General features: G+C 46.5%; 1 protein-coding gene across 1 annotated transcript in view; it reads right to left on the bottom strand.

Annotated features, from left to right (window-relative positions):
* Positions 1 to 21,016, bottom strand: part of LOC147672485 (natural killer cells antigen CD94-like) — a 103,505-nt gene that overhangs the window by 79,863 nt on the left and 2,626 nt on the right. The window lies entirely within an intron of this gene.

The raw sequence follows: 21,016 nt of genomic DNA, 5'->3' as shown, positions 1-21,016 counted from the left end.
AGAAGTTAGCCAATTTCAATCTGACCCCCTTGAATCATGCGAATACCTAGGGCTCAACATAAGACCGGCAAACAAACAGATCTGCAAATTACATGCCCTATATCTCCACCAGGAAACAATATGACTTTCATTGACCAAATGATGGAAATCATCACTTCTAACGCCAACTCCGACATCAATAATATATTTTTAGGTGACTTAAATCTTCATTGGAACAACAACAACGACAAACAGGTCAACACCTTCAAAGAAGTTTTAAATGATATGAAACTTTACCAAGCATGTCTTCAACCAACGCACTCAAAAGGAGCTACACTGGATTGGATTATCTCGAAGATTAAGGTCATCTCAATTCTCTCCAATGAACAGGGCAACTGGTCAGATCACCATGCCATAACCTTCCGAATACAATCACGGGAAAAAATAAAAACGACTCAAACTACCAAAATGAATAAATGGATCCGAGATACCAGAGACGCTAATATGGATCTGCTATCCGAAAGTTGCAAGAGAGACCTGAACCCACCTGACAACTTGAATAATGCGATCGACCTAACGAACCATTACAATACCAGAGTAATGAAAATAGTCAATGACACCATTCCACTCAAATTAAAAAGAGTTACAGAAAATAATAAAAATCCCTGGTTTAATGGAATGCTGAATGAAGAAAGACGTACTTTGAGACGAGCAGAAAGAAAATGGAGGCAACACCCATCCTCCCCTACACTGAAATCTCTCAGAAAAATCTGAAATGATTATAACAAGAAGATCATCAACACAAAAAAGGAATTTATCAGAACTGAATTGGATAACGCCAAAAACAGACCACGTAAACTATTCGAAATCATAAAACAACAATCCAACAAACTAGCAAAATCTGTCCAAGAGGTCACTAAAACACAAATAAGTTGCGATGAATTTTCTGCATTCTTCATAAACAAGTCCAATGAATTGGAAAAAGAGCTTAAGACCGCCGTAGATAACATTAAAGCCATCACGCCTACTCCGCCTTCCGTTCCAAACTATGAGAACAGGACAACCAAAAACAAGGCACAATGGAACACCTTCAAATTATTAGAACTGAATGAAATTGCTAAAACACTTGCATCCACAAAACCCATTACCCATTTTAATGGCCCTATACCATCGAAATGCCTGAAAGAAATCAGCCATAATATGATTCCAATATGGACAGACATTATAAACACCTCACTCTCACAGGGATGCCTGCCAGAATGCCTGAAGACGGGACAAGTAATCCCGATCATTAAAAAACCCACAGAGGACCCATCAGATCGAAACAACTACCGCCCAGTAACCAACATCCCTTTTCTCGCAAAACTCATAGAGAAATGTGTACAGAATCAACTGAGTAAACAGATCGACAATTACTCCTTACTTGATGACTGCCAATCGGGATTGAGAGCTAATCATAGCATAGTAACAGCAATCCTTCACATTGTCGATGATGCACTGCAAGCTCTCAATCAAAATCAATCGTGTCTACTCATCCTCCTAGACTTGTCAGCAGCATTTGACACTGTAAACCATGAAAAATTACTGATCAGACTTCAAGAAAGGATGGGAATATCTGGCAGGGTATTGAAGTGGTTCGAATCATTTCTGAAGAACAGAACACAGAGATTCCTAGTAAACCAAACACTATCGCCTTCATGCCCAAACACAATCGGAGTACCGCAAGGATCCACGTTATCTCCTTCTCTGTTTAACTTATACATCGAACCTCTCACATAAATTCTACGGAACTCAAAAATATCCTACCACATGTATGCAGACGACACGCAACTTTACATCAAGATCGTCAGCCTGGAAGACATAACTACAATGAATGATGCCCTCAAAACATCGCTGAATTTGTTAACCAACAATCATCTTAAGCTCAACGCTAACAAAACCGAATTCTTACTCTTCTCACCACCAAAAAATCAATCCTTAATAAAAGAATGGTCCAAAAGGATTACAGCATTAAATTGCATCCCAACTCTAGTTGACTCGGCGAAATCCCTCAGAATCACACTGGATGAGAACCTGGATATAAAAACTTACATTGACTCTATTTAAAAAAATGCCCGTTTTCATTTGAAGTACTTGAGAAAGATGAAAGCTTTCTTAACAGAGACAGACCTAAAATTGGCGGTGCAATCACTGGTCATATCTAGGATCGAATATGGTTGTACTACTCTTGCTGGCCTACCAAAAATTTCAACTGCACCTTTAAAAGCATGCCTCACTGCTGCGGCAAGACTTATTACAGGATCGAGGAAATTCGACCACATCAAACCTCACCTGAAGGCCTTAAACTGGTTACAGTACGAGGCCAGAGCACAGATGAAAATGGCATGTATCACCCACAAAGCGATCCACCATAACACACCTAAATATCTCGCCCACAAAATAGAAATCACAGGAAGAAACAGACTTGTCAGGAGTGCGAATTATCTGCTCCTGAAACCACCCATCTTTAAGAAGAAAAAACATTTGAAAGGACTTTCTCAGGCGTAGCTCCCAAGATTTGGAACTCCCTTCCTGCAAACATTAGATAAATTTGAAACACAACAACATTCAAGAAAGAAATTAAGAACTTTTTTATGAGCAAATTCCTCCCATAACCAAGTTTTGCACTACTGAATACTTGTCATGATCGTTAGACATTCTTCTCAAGCTCTTCTTAAAACTCAACGCTATATGTAAAATCTATTTTTAACCTATACCTTTTGTTACCTTTTGATGTTAAGCGCTCTGATACCCATGGGTCATGTCCACACTATAGAAAACTGTTAATAAATAAATAAATAAATAACCACATAAATACACTGCAATGTCAGAACAGAAACCAAGCAATGCATAAAACAAAGCAAATAAATACACTGCAATGGCAGAAACCAAGCAATGCCTAAAACAAAGCAAATAAATACACTGCAATGGCAGAACCCAGGTTATGCATAAAATAAAGCAAATGCACTGCAATGTCAGAACCCAAGCTATGCATAAAACAAAGCAAAGAAACTGGAATGGCAGAAAACGAATAGTATGGTTATCACCAACGCATCAAAGACAGCCAAACAACTCTGAAAATATAGACCCAAAAGCCTTCAATGACAGACTGATTACTACAACAGCCTTCACATGCAGTGTGCTTGCAACTCCAACAGCAGACGTTGAAGGCAGCTCTGACCCATCACTGACACTGAAACAACATACACTACACACAGCAAGTGAAATAACAGATCACAGAACAGCAAGTAAGGACGCTGCATTGTACTGGCACTTAGCCCTTTTCAACCTCTTGTGAGTATTCAGATGTAGCATTCGATGCTATACTTGTTATATTTTGCTATACTTTCTCAAATGTTTTGTAATTGTGTTAAGATGTAATGAAGTCCAGTAATGCGATGAGCGGTCCCTTCCAACACTAGTTTGATAATGTTCCACCCTATTTATTAAAATTATTGCTGCAGTTTTACATAGTGTGAACTCTCCCTAAGCATGGTAGTGCTTTACATGAGCACCAGTTACATTACAGAAGATCACATTCATTTTATAGTCATTGAGAGATTAAAGTGATTTGCCCAGAATCACAGGATGTTGAGCCAGTGCAGAGACAAGAACTTGGCTCCCCAGTACCAAAGTTGACTGCTCCCCAAAAATAGAAAGAGAGATAGAGAGAGAGAGAGGGGGGGGGGTAACTCTCTCTCTCTCAAAGGTGTACGGTTCGCCCACTTTCTATTGCAATCAAGTTATTTCTACTGCACCCAACAGCTTTTCTTCTGTGAGCAGACTAGTAAAAACATGGATTAGAGGCAAGCGGTGTGACTGATCCGTCGGTAGAGAGTGTCCAGATGGGAGGATGCTGTTCCTGGACTACTTTAGTCTCTCTCAACAATTTACCATGATTCTGAACTCTCTCCCATGCCCCAAGTCCTCATTGTCAGCCCTCCCACCAGGTTTCTACCCCATACCTCTTGGTTCCCAATGCCTCTCTTTTCTCTTCCCATTTCCTTCCAGCCACAAGCCTAGGCCCAGATGCTTGTTATGCCCTTCAGTGAGATATCAGGGTTTTGGGGACAACCACGCCACCCACAGGACTTTCCCTCCATTTCCACTAGTCACAGATTTTGGAATTTACTGTGGATTGGGGAAATCTTGTAAATTTCGTCCAGATTTTTCGAAATTTTCAAATTTTTTGTATTTGAAGAGGGTGACAGTCAGCGAAAGCATCATAACAAAGGAGTAATGAACAATGTTAAGGATCAAGGGCCTTGGATACAGCTGACAACACCTGACAGTACTTCATATAAACAGAATTAGGTCTGATTCTATTTCTGCTTTTAGCCAATGTATTTTTTCAGACTGAGGAGGGCCTGGCTGATTTCCCAACAATAAAGGTGCACAAAACATGGCAATACAAAAAAATCACTGCCAAAGCCAAAAGGCTGGCAGTTAACAACAGACCTACTAGCTTTGACAATGCTTGTTTTAAGTACTAGCAACACCGTTTCTTGACATATTAGGCAAAGCAGCGGGTACCTGCGCAGAAACTCTTCGCTCAGTCAGCTACTACTTCAGGTGCTGAGTAAAATGGCGCGGGCTCACTACTATCCCTTTACTGATATGACCTACGTCACCTGCTCTTGGGTACCCACGCTCACCAAGGCAAGAGGTGGGTGGGGAAGAGATTCTGGCATCAGGGCACAGAGAGGCTGAAGGGAAATTTAGTTGAGGGGTAGGGAGGCACAGACATCAGGACACACAGATCCATGGCGTTGGAGCAGAAAGTGTCCCCATTAATACATCTTGTAACAGTTTATAATGAGAATGAACAATAAAAGGGTCATTCAAATGTTTTGTTCTGGCAGCATCTGTTGTCTTTTCAAACTCACACTGTCACATATCCCCTTTGCCTTTAGTCAGGTGACATGACATCACTGGCCAGCACCCCACTCTAAACTGCAGAAGCCCTTGAGAGGTCCTTAGGCACAGACCCTCCCTGCTTCAGTACGCTCAACAGCAATACATTGAATGTAGCCAACATACAAAATATACTGAGTGCAGTTTGGTTGATTATGTTGGACACTGAATTTAGTAAAAAATAATGTGACGTCTTACTCAGATTTTTCTAGGGATTTGACTGCTTCCTTTTTTAGGGGTGAAGGGCACTGATAACCATGTGTCAGCCATTGCATTGATCACCTTCACCTAACAAGTAGGTAGCCATCTTAATAGGGAAGGGGTTTGTGGGTGGGAAGCCAGCACAACAACTCCCACCAAGCCCCCTTGTCCCACAGCCCAGCAGGATGGAGCACCCCCCACACCCACAACCATGTGTGAACCATTGCATTGCTCATCTTCACCTAACAGGTAGGTAGCCATCTTAATAGGGAGGGGCATTTGTGGGTGGGAAGCCAGCACAGCAACTCCCACCAGGCCTCCTTGTCCCACACCCCAGCAGGAATGAGCACTCCGCATACCCACAACCATGTGTCAGCCATTGTATTGCTCACCTTCACCTAACAGGTAGGTAGCTATCTTATCCTCTCATGTCCCACCCCTGAGCTGGATGGAACACTCCCCCATCCAAGATCCATGTGTAGCCTATTCCCTTACTCTGCTCCATTTCACAGGTAGGTAGCCGTCATAACAGGGAGGTGTGTTTGTGAGTGGGAAGCCAGCACTACAACTCCTACCAAGCCCACTTGTCCTAAAGCTCAGCAGGATGGAGGACGTCCTCCCACAACCAGAAGCATGTGTCAGCCATTTCATTGCTCTCTTCAACTTACAGGTAGATAGCCATCTGAACAGGGAGGGGTATTTGTGGGTGGGAAGCCAGCACTAGAACTCCCACCAGTCACACTTGTCCCAAACTCAGCAGGATGGAGCACGTGTCAGCCATTGCATTGCTCTCCTCAAACTTACAGGTAGGTAACCATCTTAACAGGTATCCTCATCATTGGACATGTGTGGGTTTGTCGGCTGGGGCTTCTGCTGCTCATCATCGTCCATGAGCAGGGGGATCTCTTTGCGCAAGGCCAGTTTGTGGAGCATGCATCATGCAACTACGGTCTGACACACCTTTTGGCGACATTAGAGTAGTGCACCTCCGCTCTTGTCCAGACACTTGAATCTAGACTTCAGAACCCCAAAAGTACGCTATACCACAGGCCGTGTCCTTCCATGGGCATCATTGCAGTGGACTTCACCCGGGGTCTTGGGATTCCTCAGTGGGCTCAGCAATCAACCAAGGCCGGTTGGGATATGCAGAGTCACCTAGGTGTGAGATACACAGACCGATTTTGTAATATAACTATAGCTGAGGACAGCATGTCACACATACAGCACACTACTTAACTCTGCGTACTCACCCACAATCCACGCATGCTCCGGAAGCAGATTTGCCATCAGCTGTGGTACAATGCTGTTATATAGTATGTAGGAGTCATGTGCTGATCCTGGAAATCTGTTACAGCAAACAAATGATGGACGAAATGCTAACATGAGGCACAGGATCAAGGCTGATTTGCATATGGCTGGGTCAAAACTGGGGTGGCGTAGTGGGCAAAAGAACAATGGATTTAACCCAGATCTTTTGACTGGGGGAGAACGTTTGCATTGTCAGCATTCTGTCTATCATTTGTTTGCTGTAACACTTTTTGCCCTAAGTGGGATGGGCATGCCCATAGTTGGATCCCTTTCTCACTGTGCCCCTGGATTCAATCTAGCCTGGCAGGAGAAGGGTGACATACTCTGAATCCAGTCCCAGGATGCTTGTTTCCTGTCCAGGGAGGACCTGGCTTGGCAGTTCGGTCTGGATTGTTCCCATGAGGTACACTGATTTGCATATGGCTGGGTCCAAACTGGGCTAGGGTAATGGGCAAAAGAACAATGGGTTTAACCCAGATCTTTTAACTGGGGGAGAACCTTTGCATTGTCACCATTCCGTCCATCATTTGTTTGCTGTAACACTTTTCACCCTAAGTGGGATGGGCATGCCCAGACATGGGTCCCATGCTCACTGTGCCCCTGGATTCAAGCTAGCCTGGCTGAAGAATGGTGACATTCCCTGAATCCAGTCCCAGGATGCTTGTTTCCAGTCCATGGAGGACATGGCCTGGCAATTTGGTCTGGACTGTTCCCATGGGGCACAGGGTCAAGACTGATTTGCATATGGCTGGGTCTAAACTGGGGTGGCATAGTGGGCAATAGAATGATGGATTTAATCCAGATCTTTTGACTGGGGGAGAATATTTGCATTGTCAGCATTCCGACCATCATTTCTTTGCTGATCCTGGAAATCTGGCACAGACATGGGAGATTATCATATCCGCTTGGTATACCACTTGCACATTAATGGAATGGAAATGCTTCATGTTCCTGTATATGTGCTGTGGTGGAACCAGGCCAACATGTGTACAGCCAATGGTGCCAACAACATTAGGAATGTGGGCAAGGTCATAAAAATAACCCTTCACAGCTGCCAATTCATGTATTCTGGGAAAATGGATGTAGCGGTCCTTGTATGTCATCATAGTGGACAGGACATCACATAGCACCATGCTGAACATTGGTTGAAACATCCCACCTGCGCTGGACACAGTGTACTTGAACGAACCAGTTGCAAAGAAATGCAGGGCCACCATCAACCTAAATGTTGGTGTCAAAGCAGTTGGATATGTTCTGCGAGGCCTCAGATGGGGCTCCAACTGACCTCATAGGTCTTGAAGGGGAGGTCGATCCAAACGGAATATACATATGAGGTCCTCATCCTCCAAGTCCCCCAGCAAACTGAATGGACGATGCACATTTGGTTGCCTCCTACATTTAATAATAGGGGACACTTGTCAATTCGATTTCCCTATGAAATGTGTCCCACATCTTACATCTTGACTGACACAGCGCCAACAATGACTGGCCAGATACAACAGCTTACAGCACAAGTCACATACAGAGTCATCTTGATCTAAACTAGTTGTACACTTGTTTAGTATGTACATAGTGATTACCCCAAAACAGATTTAGACTATGTGAATGTAAAATGGTATATTCTGACATCTTGTGTCACCAGCAGTGAGATAGTTGACACAGCAGATGTCTTAAATAGCAATGCTGCTGGCTTCTACGTAGCTGCTGTACCTGCTCCACCTTCTTGCATGAGTAGGACAGGGCACACATTGACAACACAATGAGCACAGTGTGTGCATTCAGATCAAGTAGCAACATGATTTCAGCAATCTACACAGTGAAATAGGCACATTATGTAGTCAGTCCATCATTGCTCTGGATTGCTTAGCCATCTCACACATTGACATGTTTACATATTTGAGAGTCCATCACACAACATATCTGTGTACATGCACAACAACATCATAAGAGACATGTGAGGGAGTACATGCCAATGCATGTAATCCTGTGCACTGACATGGCATGTGTAGTCATCAGTGAGTTCAATGTCACATTAGCATTGAATTTAACTATGTGGTGGCATTATATATAGTTAGTGTCTACTGTTCAATGTTGAGAATTGGCTATTGCCATTGGTGCAGCATGATGCAACAATAGTTGCTGTAAGCATGCTCCACCACCGCAATCACAGTCATTGGCACCAATTTAAAAATGTACATTTGCGGTAGCAACCACCTGGCCCCTGCGGTGTGATACCACCTGTGCCAATGCCATTGCAGCCAATGGGAACTGCGATCGCGGTGGTGAAATACACTTTTGAAAACAGCGGTCGATGTGCTCCGCTATCGCGGGCCCGATCATTATGTACATTTGAAAGATGCACGATTGCGGTAGCGACTGCCTGGCCCCCTCAGTGTAACACCACCAATGCCCAGGCCCCATCAGTCAATGGGAACCACGATTGCAGTGGTGAAATACACTTTTGAAATCTGCGGTAGACGTGCCCCGCTATCGCGGGCCCGATCATTATGTACAAGTGAAAGATCCATGATTGCGGTAGCGACCGCCTGTGCCCCGCAGTGTGACACCTCTAATGCTCATGCCCCCTCAGCGGTGGTGAAATACACTTCTGAAACCTGGGGTAGGTGTGCTCTGCTACCACTGGCCCGGTCATTGGGTACAATTGAAAGATGCACGATTGCGGTAGTGACCGCCTGGCCCCCGGGCGGGGTGTGACACCGCCAATGCACAGGCCCCTTCAACCAATGAGAACCGTGATCACAGCTTTGAAATACACTTTTGAAAATTGCTATAGGCAGGCACCGCCACCGTGGTCCCGGTCATTGGTTAAATTTGAAAAAAGCTGACCAAGTACCCCAATTGCAGCTGCTGAGTACCACTGAAACAACTCCAGGAGGCTACATATGTCTGGGAGATAGCCACACATTTCTACTGCATCCAGACACTGCTGCTGTTCCAGTCTCCTGGACCCAGTGATGGCAAGAACTGAGAACATAAGGGCCTGCTCCTTCACCACAGAGGACCTGGAGGTCCTGGTGCACGAGGTGCTTTCACAGTATGCAAGTCTATATGGTGCTCTGGATGTAATGGTAAGTGTTGCAGATTGAGAGTTTGAGAGTGCAAAGAGTGCTCACATGATGTTGCTCTGCTGTAGAATGTGCCTGTGAGTGCAAGTTGGTGTACATGCATCTTCATTTTTGATACACCATGCTTCATACATGGCCTAGTAAATATTGCACTGGAGTATTTGGGGAGGATGGCAACATGGACATTTATACAGCCCTTGTTCAGCAATAACAATACAAACACAGGTCTGAGACTAGGTAATGTAATTGTGTGGTACAGTGCCTAGCATGCTGACTTCTGGTAAATGGGGTGTGTAGCCTCATTTCCACAGATCAATTGCTTCATTTAAGTATGGGAGTGACATGCAGTGTTTTTGGAGCCATACAGTTACACTGTTGTCTTGCACAGTAGAAGTCTGAAATAACATTGCCTGTGCTAATGGGTGTCATAGTCCATGAGGTTTTCACATGCTCATTTGTGATATTACAAATGTGTTTTGTCCGGAGGGTACTGAAGGATGTGTGTCCAATTGTCATATTGCCCCTATAGGATAGGTATGCATTCTGTACAAAACTGAAATGCCTGAGTGTAACACTCTTGGTGGTAATTCACCTATGACGCATCAGATAAATGTAATTTGGAGATATCAGCCTTCCATAGTTTTCATAATGTGTACTGAATCACATGTGTAGGCACTGTTTGCCCTTTCATATTGTACATGTACGTGAAGGTTCTGATGGCCCATGTTAAACTTCAGTGTGAGTCCCCCTGGCCTGAACAGAAACTGCCCTATTAGACAAGGACACATCAGTAAATGGATAGGGTGAAACATATGTGTTGTCTGCCACCCTATTTCTCAATGAGCTATCTTGGGCCCAAGGACTGCACCAGACAGGCCTACACCTTGTGAGAAGAGTATCAGAATGTAAGATCATGGCCCTAAATGTGACCTCAATTACACAGGTGGCCATTCACTGGCCAAGGACATTGAGGGGTGTGTAGTGTTGGACACAGTGAGTCTGCCCCAACACATCATTTTAAATGTATTGTATGTATTCACATTGGTTTCTGTGCTGGCAGTCTGCATGAGTATGAGATGGCCAGCCAGGTACTGTGTCCATCGTCATACTTGTATACATTTTTATGTGATTATTTGATGCAAATGTACTACGTGTCATGCTGTATGGCCTCTGCTCAACATGTATGTATTGTTGTGCTATGTTTTCTCATGCTCATGTGCTAACACACAGTGGTGCATGAAACAGTGTCACTGAAACTTCCTCTTCTTGACTCCCATGCCTGCAGATTAAAGTCCACCAGTGTAAGGCCTTATGGAGGGCCATTGTCTGCAAGGTGCGGGCTCTGGGTGTCTCCAACCGCCGCCACACGCACTGTCACAAGTGGTGGGCTGACATCTGCCAGCTGAGCAAAAACGTGGCAGAGATGACGCTGGAGGTGCTCCCTCTGACTTGAAGGTTGGCGTGCAGGAGCATGAAACCACTAATGTCCTGCATCTTGACAGTGACACAGCCAGAGCTGGATGGACGTTCAAGGGCCCATCAGCAGCAAGTTGGGTGTGAGTATTCTGCAAAGTGTGACTTTGAATGGGAATGAGTGCATGTATCCCAACCCTGAGCCAGTGCAGGGCTCAGTGATTTTTCTAGTGTGATGCAATGGCTTGTAAGTGGCCTCTGTGTTGAGTGCAGCCGTCGTGCATTTCTACATGTACTTTATCATGTGTTTAATGCAATGGCCCTTTACAATGCAAGATGAGATGTGGCCTCCTGACATCTGCTGCATTATGGGTGTCATAAACATCACCAGGCAGTGAACAGCAGAGTGCATCATCTTAGTATGCTTTTGTAGATATGTGCAGTGCTTAACTTGGAAATTGTGATAACTACACACCTGACACCAATGTGCAACTGTAGTTGTGCTTCAAAGCACAAAGCACAACATGGTGAGTATCACTAGCTCATGGCCATTGTAAGAGGACATTATTGAGTCAGTATTTGTGTTGTTACCTTAAAGTGACTCCATATATGACTGATACAACATGTTGAGATGTATGTCTATCTCACTTACAGGCACGTAGGAATGCTTACAGAGATCCGTTTGTTATGTTACACGGAGCTACAGGCCAGCTATTTACCTGTGTGAACGTCACATGGGTCATTAATGTCAACTATGCATGTTTCCATGCATCTTCTGAGTTTTGCATTGAGGTTGCTCATGTAGACCGCACAGGGTGGTGGCCACCATGGGGCTATCATATTCTGATTTTGTGCTTTGCTTGCATATGATGTTTGTGAGTATGGCACTATACTGAACCTACAGCTCTGTCTATTGCTGCATCCAAGGAGGGCATGGAAAGACAGGGGATGGACACCAGTGGTGAAGCTTCTGGCACGACTGCTACACATGAGCTCACTGACCCTGATGTGACCAGCGCCTCAGAGGGGGGCAGGAACACCCTGGAAGAATTACACCCAGAAACACCAAGCTCATAATCATCTGACTCCAGCGTGACTCATCAATGTTGGTGAGCCCAGGGAGTTTGCAATCTGCCTTATCTTTCACCAAACCTCATCGAGTGCCCACCCTCCCAGCTACTACCACAAGTGCTATCTGTGCCAGTGGCCCTTCTCCCCACACACCGATGCCCCTGCCCCTGGCTCCCCCTTGCTGCACTCAGTGTCAAGGTGGTGGTCCTTTTGCACCAGCTGTGTGTGGGTCAAACAACTCTCAGGAATGCCTTCCAGGATCATGACAAGAAGCTGGCACATGTAGTTGCCTTCATGGAGAGCATTCATCCTGACGTGGGTGGGCTCACCAGAATTGTCCAGTCTTTGTCCTCCACATTGACGGCAGCCATTCAGCTGTCATAGGTTCCCAGTCCGGCTTCAGTCCCTTCAGCAAACACCCTGCCACCCTGGTGGTGTGTGGGCACCACCTGACGAGGTTGCCCACACACCACAGTCCTCAGGCGCAAAGTACTTCACACGCAGCACACAACGCAGTACTCCAAGTGGCCCAGAGCATAGACACCATCCCCAAAACAAAAATCAGACACACTGGAGCGCAAAGGCAAAAGCCCTTCATGTGAAACTCAGGAGCATCAGGTGAAGAAGCAGGCCTCAAGCTCAAATTCATCCAAATCTCCCACATCCAAGAGCAATCCCATCCCCACACATGTCTGTCAATGGGTACATGAGTGCTGAGTGGGTCTGTGGCTGTCTGAGTGAGTTTGTGAGTGGATGAGAGCTGGTATTAAAGTATCTGATTGAATCTGTGAGTATAGTGTCTGACTGAGTCTTTGAGTGGGTGTCAGAGTTTTTTAAGTAGGTCTGTGAGAGTGTCTGTGTGGGTCTGTGAGCGGGTGTGTCTCTGTGGGTATGTGAGTTGTGGTTATCTGCCATCCCCTCCTGGATACTACCCTTTCTAACACTGCCAGTATTACCCATATTGCTACCAACTCATGTCCATTCAGATCAATAGGCTGTACCAGGAGTGTGGCACTTTCTATCTGAAAGAGGGCAAGTGAAGGAAATAAGGACAAGTGATACAGTGGGACTGAGGTAGAGAGTGCGGGAGATAATGTGATGCATTGGCGAGGGAGACAACGAAAGAAAGAACAAGACTTAGATGAAAAATGGGAGGAAGCAAGAGGGCCATAAGAGACAGAACAGAAAGGTGAGTTGATAGAGATGTGAGGGTAGAAAGTGATGATGAGTGGGAGAGGAACGAGAGGGAGAATAGACAAAGATAGGGAGAAAGAGAGAAGAGTGGGTCTAGGAAGGGAAAGGAGGGAGATAGATATTGAGAGAAATGAGCTGATGAAGAGGGTGTGAAGGTGACTTGAGATGGAGAAGAGAGAGCACACATCGTCAGAGAGAAGCAAGAAGCTGGGAACTGAGAAAAAAGAGAGGTTCAAGAGAGGGAGTGGGGAGAGAGATTGGGAATAACAAGCAGAAAGAGGTGAGGGAAGGGATTCCAGTGAAATTGTGAGAGGGAGGAAGGTGGGTATAATTGTGGAGTGAAAGAGACTGAGAACATGAGAGGGGTGGAGGAGGAAGGGGGAGATTGAGGAAAATAAATGTGAGAGTCAGGAAAGGGGGTGAGAGAAGATCCTGTAGTGCCAGAGGCACTTCCATGTATTGGGACCATGTGATGACCTTTGACTACCATTGTTTTAATTGATTTTAGGTGTTTTTATTTATTCTAGCTTGAATGTACTACATTAGTTTTCCTACATGTGCATTTTCACATGAAGATTTCTTTTGTGTCTGATTGTAACTTCAAAGTGGGAGGGTTTGCTTTTTACAGCCTAGCCAGGAACAGAACGTGTTGAATGGGAATTTCAAAGCATGAGAGAGAAAGATATGGAATGTACTACTCTGTCCCGGAGTGTGGTGTTATATGCAGTAGTGCTCAAATGTGCATTATGTTGTACATTGGGAAATGAAGTGTGTAGTGTTATAGGCAGTGGTCCACAAATGTTACATGCCCTCATGCCATCTTGAATTCTGACTCTGTCTTGCTTGAGCTTAACTCGCACAGGCAGGCCTCCAGATCACTCAAGTTCTTTAGGCTATCCACGAGCAAGATCATTTTTTCTACTTTTAGAGATTTTCGTAGCTTCACTAAGCTTATGTGTGGAATGCACGCTTGGTACCTTTCAGGGCAGAGATTGTTGTTGCCAGAGAAAAGTGCGTAATATACAGCTCTGTCTCGGAGTCAAAATACAGAGGCATGGCCTGCTTCTATCTAGACCCTGACACAGATCAATACGGTCAACCCGGTTTTTGTAACAGAAAAAAGGAGGCGAGGTTTTGAAACGTCACCTCAGAAATAAAAGGTATTAAAGTCAGGAAATCTTGGCGCTCAGATGGGAACCTGCTATGGAGCAGACGTATTGCCACAGGGAGCTTTTAGGGTCCCGATAGAGGCTTCTGCCTGGCTGTCAAGGGTTCCCCCAAGCCGACTTAGCAAGAATGTTGAAAACTCTTTCAGTGATGTATAGTTTTTGAATATTGGCATTGCGGTGTGTGTCTGTGGCTGTGTAAACATTTAGGTCTATAGTGGTTCTAATCATCTTTTGTATTTAGTACATATCTTTATATCTTTTCATGCTTTCCCTTTGATTCATTGTGCCTGAATATTTGCATTTAACATGGTTTTATTTCTTGTAGTGGATGTCCAGTATTATCATCTACTTGTATTTTATTCCACGGATTTAACAGTTGCATTTTCTTACTAACAGGTGTTCTTATTGCTTGTATATATACACATACACACTTGTATACACACACACACACACACATTTGCATATTGTTTTGATTTGACACCTGGGAAAGCCTTTCTGTTAGAGAGTGTTGCACAAATAAATCCTCACGCTTTATTCTGAAAGCTGTTTTTGATGTGCCTCATTTTATGAGTGAAACCCCATTACAGCTGTTTTTATTGCTTCGCTGTGTGTGCCTCCATGTGGGAGAGTCCTATTTTCTATTATTTGGGAGGGCAAGCAATACAGAGCCACAGAGAGTAATATTGGGGGGAGTGAAAGAGAGAAAGGATGAGGGAGACAGTAAAGCTATTGTGCTTTTATATAATGCACTATAGACATTTGGAAAATGTTCCCACTGATGGCACTCATTTGGGTGAGAGCCTAATTGGCCCGCCTAGCATTCCATCTTGTGACTAACACGTGAAGTGCAGTTCAGCTGGGTAGATGCTCAGTCAACTGACCAGCCTCTGAGCTGAGAACAGAAGAATCACAAAATGAAAAAAAATCTGAAAACGAAGCTAATAATAGTGAAAATGAGTAGACAGTATGAGAATAGAGATTGTGAGCTATTGGCATTGTAAATGGCAATGCCTTTTATAATATTAAAAGGCAATGTCATTTACAGGTAGTGTGGAGTTCCCTTTTTCTCATGTTTGAAATGCGTGGGTGAGATGGCGGAGTGTTTACTTCAAAGTATAACCCTTTGTGTGCGTAGGGCTCAAGCTCACTAGATGTAGCCCATTTAAGCTGAAAAATCACCTGGGATTGTTGGTGTCCATTCAGAGGGCACCGTGCATAGCAGTTCATGGCACTGTTGCTTTGTTGGGGCCAGGCTATAAAGATGTATAAATAGTTGCTCTGTTCTTTACCAGCACAGGCGAGCTATAATAATCGAATGGAATTTAACCCAAACGACATCTCATTGGTTAAGTATCATTGTCTAGTAATTTTTCCACCCAGAATGTTCTTTTCTCATGCACACATAAAAGGTTTTGCAAAGCAGAGATTGAAAAGTAATGGGGATTCATCTTGTATACAGGTCAAACACATATTCATTGACAATTGTATCTAAAGACAAGCCTTGTTTCACCATAGTTGGAGATGGAGAGTGCCCGCAGAACAGTGCACCAATTCTAATGCTTAACTTGTACTGGTGGTTGCAGCTGGTGGGCATCAGCACTCATTTTTGGGGACGAGGGCGTATTTTTCATTGGCTGGCTTTGACTTAGAGCAAGAGAGAGAAAGGAAGAGGAGAAAGAGAGGAAAACAGTGACACAGAGGGAAAGTTAGGATGAACAAGGACATACTAGAGTGAGATAAAGAAACAGGAAGTGTGGAGTAGTGGACGGAAGAGACATGAGGTGGAATCAATGTTAGGAAAGCGCTCAAACACCCTTAGTGCTCACAGGTCACCCCCACCGGCGTGTATATCAGCCCGGGCTGACAGCTTCTCAGGCACACACACAGACAGTTTTTGAGCTGCTGTATGCTGGCAGATCTGGCGTCTGTCTTACTGCAGCCCCACCCAAGTACTTCACAGGTCTTTAAAAGACCGGTTACTTGTTAGCGAGGCTGGATTGTTTTTTCACCCCTTCTTAGAGCCCCTGCATCTCCACTCTGCCTGTTGCTGGCAGAATTACCCCCCCACCCCGGGAACTTTTTTATTAGTTGCACCCCTCCTCCCCCTAAATTTGGCTCTAGTTCCGCCTCTGAGATTAGGCACAAAGTGATCAGATTTTGAAAACACAAAACTGGGACATTCCACAAACATGGAAGTGGAACTACAATTTTGCATCAGCCTTGGACAGAAAAAAGGCACAGGCACCAAAATGAAAGTGGGCCCCGTTAGCAAATCAGATGGCTAAAATAAAGTGGTCCACATTTGCTACATGGGGCAGTTTTGAACTTGTTAAAACACATAATATGTGTTTTGCAGGATATGGTGGTCTGCATACTCTGCAAAACACTTATACAGTGTGTCTTTAGGCTGCAGGCAATTTTTGTGGTAATATTAGGGGGACAGATTATGACAACCCGGGACTGTCCTAGCCATTCCAGGACGTCCGGACGCCCTATTTGGGCAGCCTTGGTATTTCATCGGCCCGGCTCCCTGCAGCACCTCTAGCGGGCTCCCGAAAAATACCTTGGGCCCACGCACTCAATGTGTAATAAATTATCCCCAGGGGCTCACAGACTGAGAAGTGCGGAGTCAGCACTCTGGCGGGGCCGGTAACGAGCTCTTGTAAAAGGAGCTCCTTTTTGCATGCATGCGGTTGCACCCTCCCACCAACAATGTTTGCAGAGGCCTCCAGGGGTCACTGGCAGGCCTCGGAGTGGGTTACTCTTTATATGGTTCTTTGGAGTGCGTGTCAGAAATCTTTCAAAAATAACAGACTGTAGCGCAACGCTTTCTTTCCAAAGTCATGGGCGTTCCAAAAAGGAAACTATTTCATTTGCAGGGGAGCATCCGCCTGTCTCCAGAACCCTCTCTGGCTGTTGCTGTTGGAACATACATTTGTGGTGTTTGTCTTACGATGTTTATAGCTCACCCACACTCTCATGGAGAGCTCTATTTTCATATTATCAGAGCCTTGAGTCCACTTCCCACATGAGTTTTCCCTGATGTTGTAGTGCTATATACAAGCGTTCCGTCATGTTTAAGTACTTACAATTGTTTGAAGTAAAGGTAGTTGGGCGCGGGGAGCTGACGTGATGAGCATGTGGGTTGATACCTACTCCTCAAGCTCCACAGATGGTCATTTTCCCAGCAGGCCGCGTCTGGTAACACCGCCCTGGCTTGTCACATCACGGGGAGCCGGTCGGAGCTGGCAGGGGCCCCTCTTATCTGCCTCTTACCTGGGGTTCAAGTCTAGGCTGACCACAAACACCTTTCTCGCTCCTCCACTAAAGGCAGTTTGTGGGACTGCCCCCTTGCCTGTACTGGTGGTGTCTACATGAAAAGGTGCTCCGCTTGAGGCACTTTCTAAGATATATGTTTAATATAGGCAAGATGCGAGGGCTTTTCCATCAATATTAAAATTAAAATTACAGTTCCACTCTGAAAAGATGAATATCCTAGTATGTTGTTAATATGGCAAATATAATCGATAACTTTTCTTACCTACAAGAAGGAGTTAAGTCTGCGAATGTGAGGGTGGGCATAGTTGGGGGGTCTCCATGGACAAATGGGCAGTGCGGGGCATCAGAAGATGAAATTCGATGCTACCTGTGAGAACAGCCGCGTGTTCCGCAGCCTTCAAAGCCCATCCTGTTCTCAGTAACCCTTTGCCCTTGTCGCTCTCTTGTCATTCAACAACCTGCCCTGGCCCTGAAGTCACCCGTGGCATGACATAACTTAAATAGTATCTTCCGCACTCACCAGCTGCCTTTTTGTCTCATTCGCCTTCCTGGTGCCGTGACGCGACGTGCTCCCTGTTACATAATAGAAGGTCACTCGAGCCTCTGCCTTTTCCACTCTTTCCAGTGTTTTATATTTAAAAATCTGGCGTTTGTGTGGTGGGGGTCGAAATGCGCAGGCTGTTGGTAGTACACGTGCTCGTCTGCAGTCTGTGAATCATCACACCTTTTGCTTTTTTGTGCCTGTAAAGTTCACCCAGAGGTGAGGAAATGTTTGCGTGTTGGCAAACAATACACGGCGTACCTGCCTGCCCGAATACAGACAAGGTACTATTGCAAGAACATAGAACTTGTATACGCTGAGAATGGTGCCGCAGTCAAAGAGTAAAACACATCCTTATAGAGGGAGCTGGGATAGTTTGTGGGAAGAAGTGCCCTGCAACTGCAAGTATCAGGTTTGATTCCAATCAGGATCATCTCAGCCTTTCAACTTCTCAGAAGTCGATCAAATGAGTACTGTTGATTTTGGTATGTCAAAACAAGCCTCATGTAAGTGCACTGCAAGTGATGGATGCGGTGGTACAGCCTGCCGCAGCTGTCCATCCCCCTCCGGTGGGAGCTGCCCTGCGCACGGGCAGCCACCACAGCCCGGACAGCCACTGCCAGCCAAGCCGTCATTTGAAGGGGCCTCCATCCGATCTTCTGCTCACCATAGCTGGTGAAAACGTGAGAGGAGAAGAAACTCCGAGACACGCGCAGAAGTGGCAGTTCACGTGTTAGTTTTGGCTGCAGCCTAGGTTTATTTCATGGCTCTGCCAGTCCCCCTGTTTGACTTGCCATGCACTTATTGCACAGCAGCTCTGATGGATGGTGCCCTCCCCCTGCAGTCTGGCAGGCTTGTCCCCGTCATCACACTTGCATACCCAGCCTCGTTGCTACTGCCCTTCTGCAGCAGCACTGCTCCTTCCTCGCAGACATCTGGGAGCTTTATCTGGGCTGCGCCATGTGCGGCAGCATCTCTTCATCCTGACAGACCCCTTGGAGCTTCAGTCAGGCTGGGAGCCGCTTGCCTCTCATAGATGACAGGAATGCGTGCCTGAGGAGCCCCTCAATCAATCAATCAAGCATTTATATAGCGCACTACTCACCCGGAGGGTCTCAAGGCGCTTGGGGAGGGAGGTGCGCTACTGCTCGAACAGCCAGGTCTTGAGTTGCTTCCTGAAGGCGAGGTGGTCTTGGGTCAGGCGGAGGTGGGTCGGGAGGGAGTTCCAAGTCTTGGCGGCCAGGTAGGAGAAGGCCCTTCCTCCTGTGTTGACTCTTCGGATGCGGGGGACGGCGGCGAGCGCATGGCTGGTCGATCGAAGCTGACGTGTGGGAGTTTAGAAGTTGAGGCGGCTCTTGAGGTATCTTGGGCCTTGGTTGTGTAGGGCTTTGTGTGTGTGGGTGAGGAGATGGAAGGTGATTCTCTTGTTGACCGGGAGCCAGTGCAGGTCTCTCAGGTGTCCGGAGATGTGCCTGTGTCGGGGGATGTCGAGGATGAGTCTTGCTGAGGTGTTCCGGATCTGCTGGAGTCTCTTCTGGAGTTTGGCTGTGGTTCCGGCGTAGAGGGAGTTGCCGTGGTCCAGTCGGCTGGTGACGAGGGCCTGGGTAACCGTCTTTCTGGTCTCGGTGGGGATCCACCGGAAGATCTTACGTAGCATGCGCAGGATGTTGAAGCACGACGAGGAGACGGCGTTGACTTGTCTGGTCATGGAGAGGGAGGAGTCCAGGATGAAGCCCAGGTTGCGTGCGTGGTCTGTAGGTTTGGGTGCGCTGCCCAGGGCAGGGGGCCACCAGGAGTCATCCCAGGCGGAGGGCGAGGAGCCCAGGATGAGGACCTCCGTCTTGTCCGAGTTCAGCTTCAGGCGGCTGTTCATCATCCACTTGGCTACGTCTGTCATCCCTTCGTTTAGGTTGGCTCTGGCGGTGGCGGGGTCGTTGGTGAGGTAGAGGATCAGCTGGGTGTCGTTGGCGTAAGAGATGATATTGAGGTTGTGTTGGCGTGCGATGGACGAAAAGGGGCTCATTTAGACATTGAAGAGGGTGGGGCTGAGCGAGGAGCCTTGAGGAATGCCGCAGATGACTTCGGTGGCTTCTGATCTGAACGGGGGGAGGCGGACTCTCTGTGTTCTTCCGGCGAGGAAGGAGATGATCCATTCTAGTGCCTTCTCCTGGATTCCGACGTTGCAGAGGCGCTGCACTAGGGTGCGGTGGCAGACAGTGTTGAATGCCGCGGAGAGGTCCAGGAGGATGAGGGCCACTGTTTCCCCGTTGTCGAGCAGGGTTCGGATGTCATCAGTGGCGGAGATGAGGGCGGTCTCGGTGCTGTGGTTGGCCCGGAAGCCAGACTGCGAGTGATCGAGGGATCCATTCGTCTTGAGGAAGGCGGCCAGCTGCTTGTTGATGGTCTTCTCGATGACTTTGGCCGGAAACGGGAGGAGCGAGATGGGGCGGTAGTTTTTGAGTTCGGTGGGGTCCGCTGAAGGTTTCTTCAGTAGAGCGCTGAGTTCGGCGTGCTTCCAACTCTCCGGGAAGGTGGCGGTGTCGAAAGAGTTGTTGATGATGTCCCGCAGGTGGGGTGCGATGACAGCGTCGGCCTTGTTGAAGACGTGGTGCGGGCAGGGGTCGGTTGGAGATCCGGAGTGGATGGAGTTTATCGTGCAACGGGTTTCTTCGGTGTTGATCGGAGTCCAGGCGCCGAGGGTGGTGGTGGAGGTGCCGGTGCGGTCGTGGGGTGCGTTGGCTGTGTGATGAAGCTGTTGTGTATATCTACGATCTTGTTGTGGAAGTAGGAGGCGAGGGAGTTGCAGAGGTCTTGTGATGGGG

Source organism: Lissotriton vulgaris, unplaced genomic scaffold, assembly GCF_964263255.1.
Source record: "Lissotriton vulgaris unplaced genomic scaffold, aLisVul1.2 SCAFFOLD_689, whole genome shotgun sequence".
Classification (NCBI taxonomy): Eukaryota; Metazoa; Chordata; class Amphibia; order Caudata; family Salamandridae; genus Lissotriton; species Lissotriton vulgaris.
Note: the sequence above shows the minus strand (reverse complement) of the source record. Positions and strands in the feature narration are given on the sequence as shown.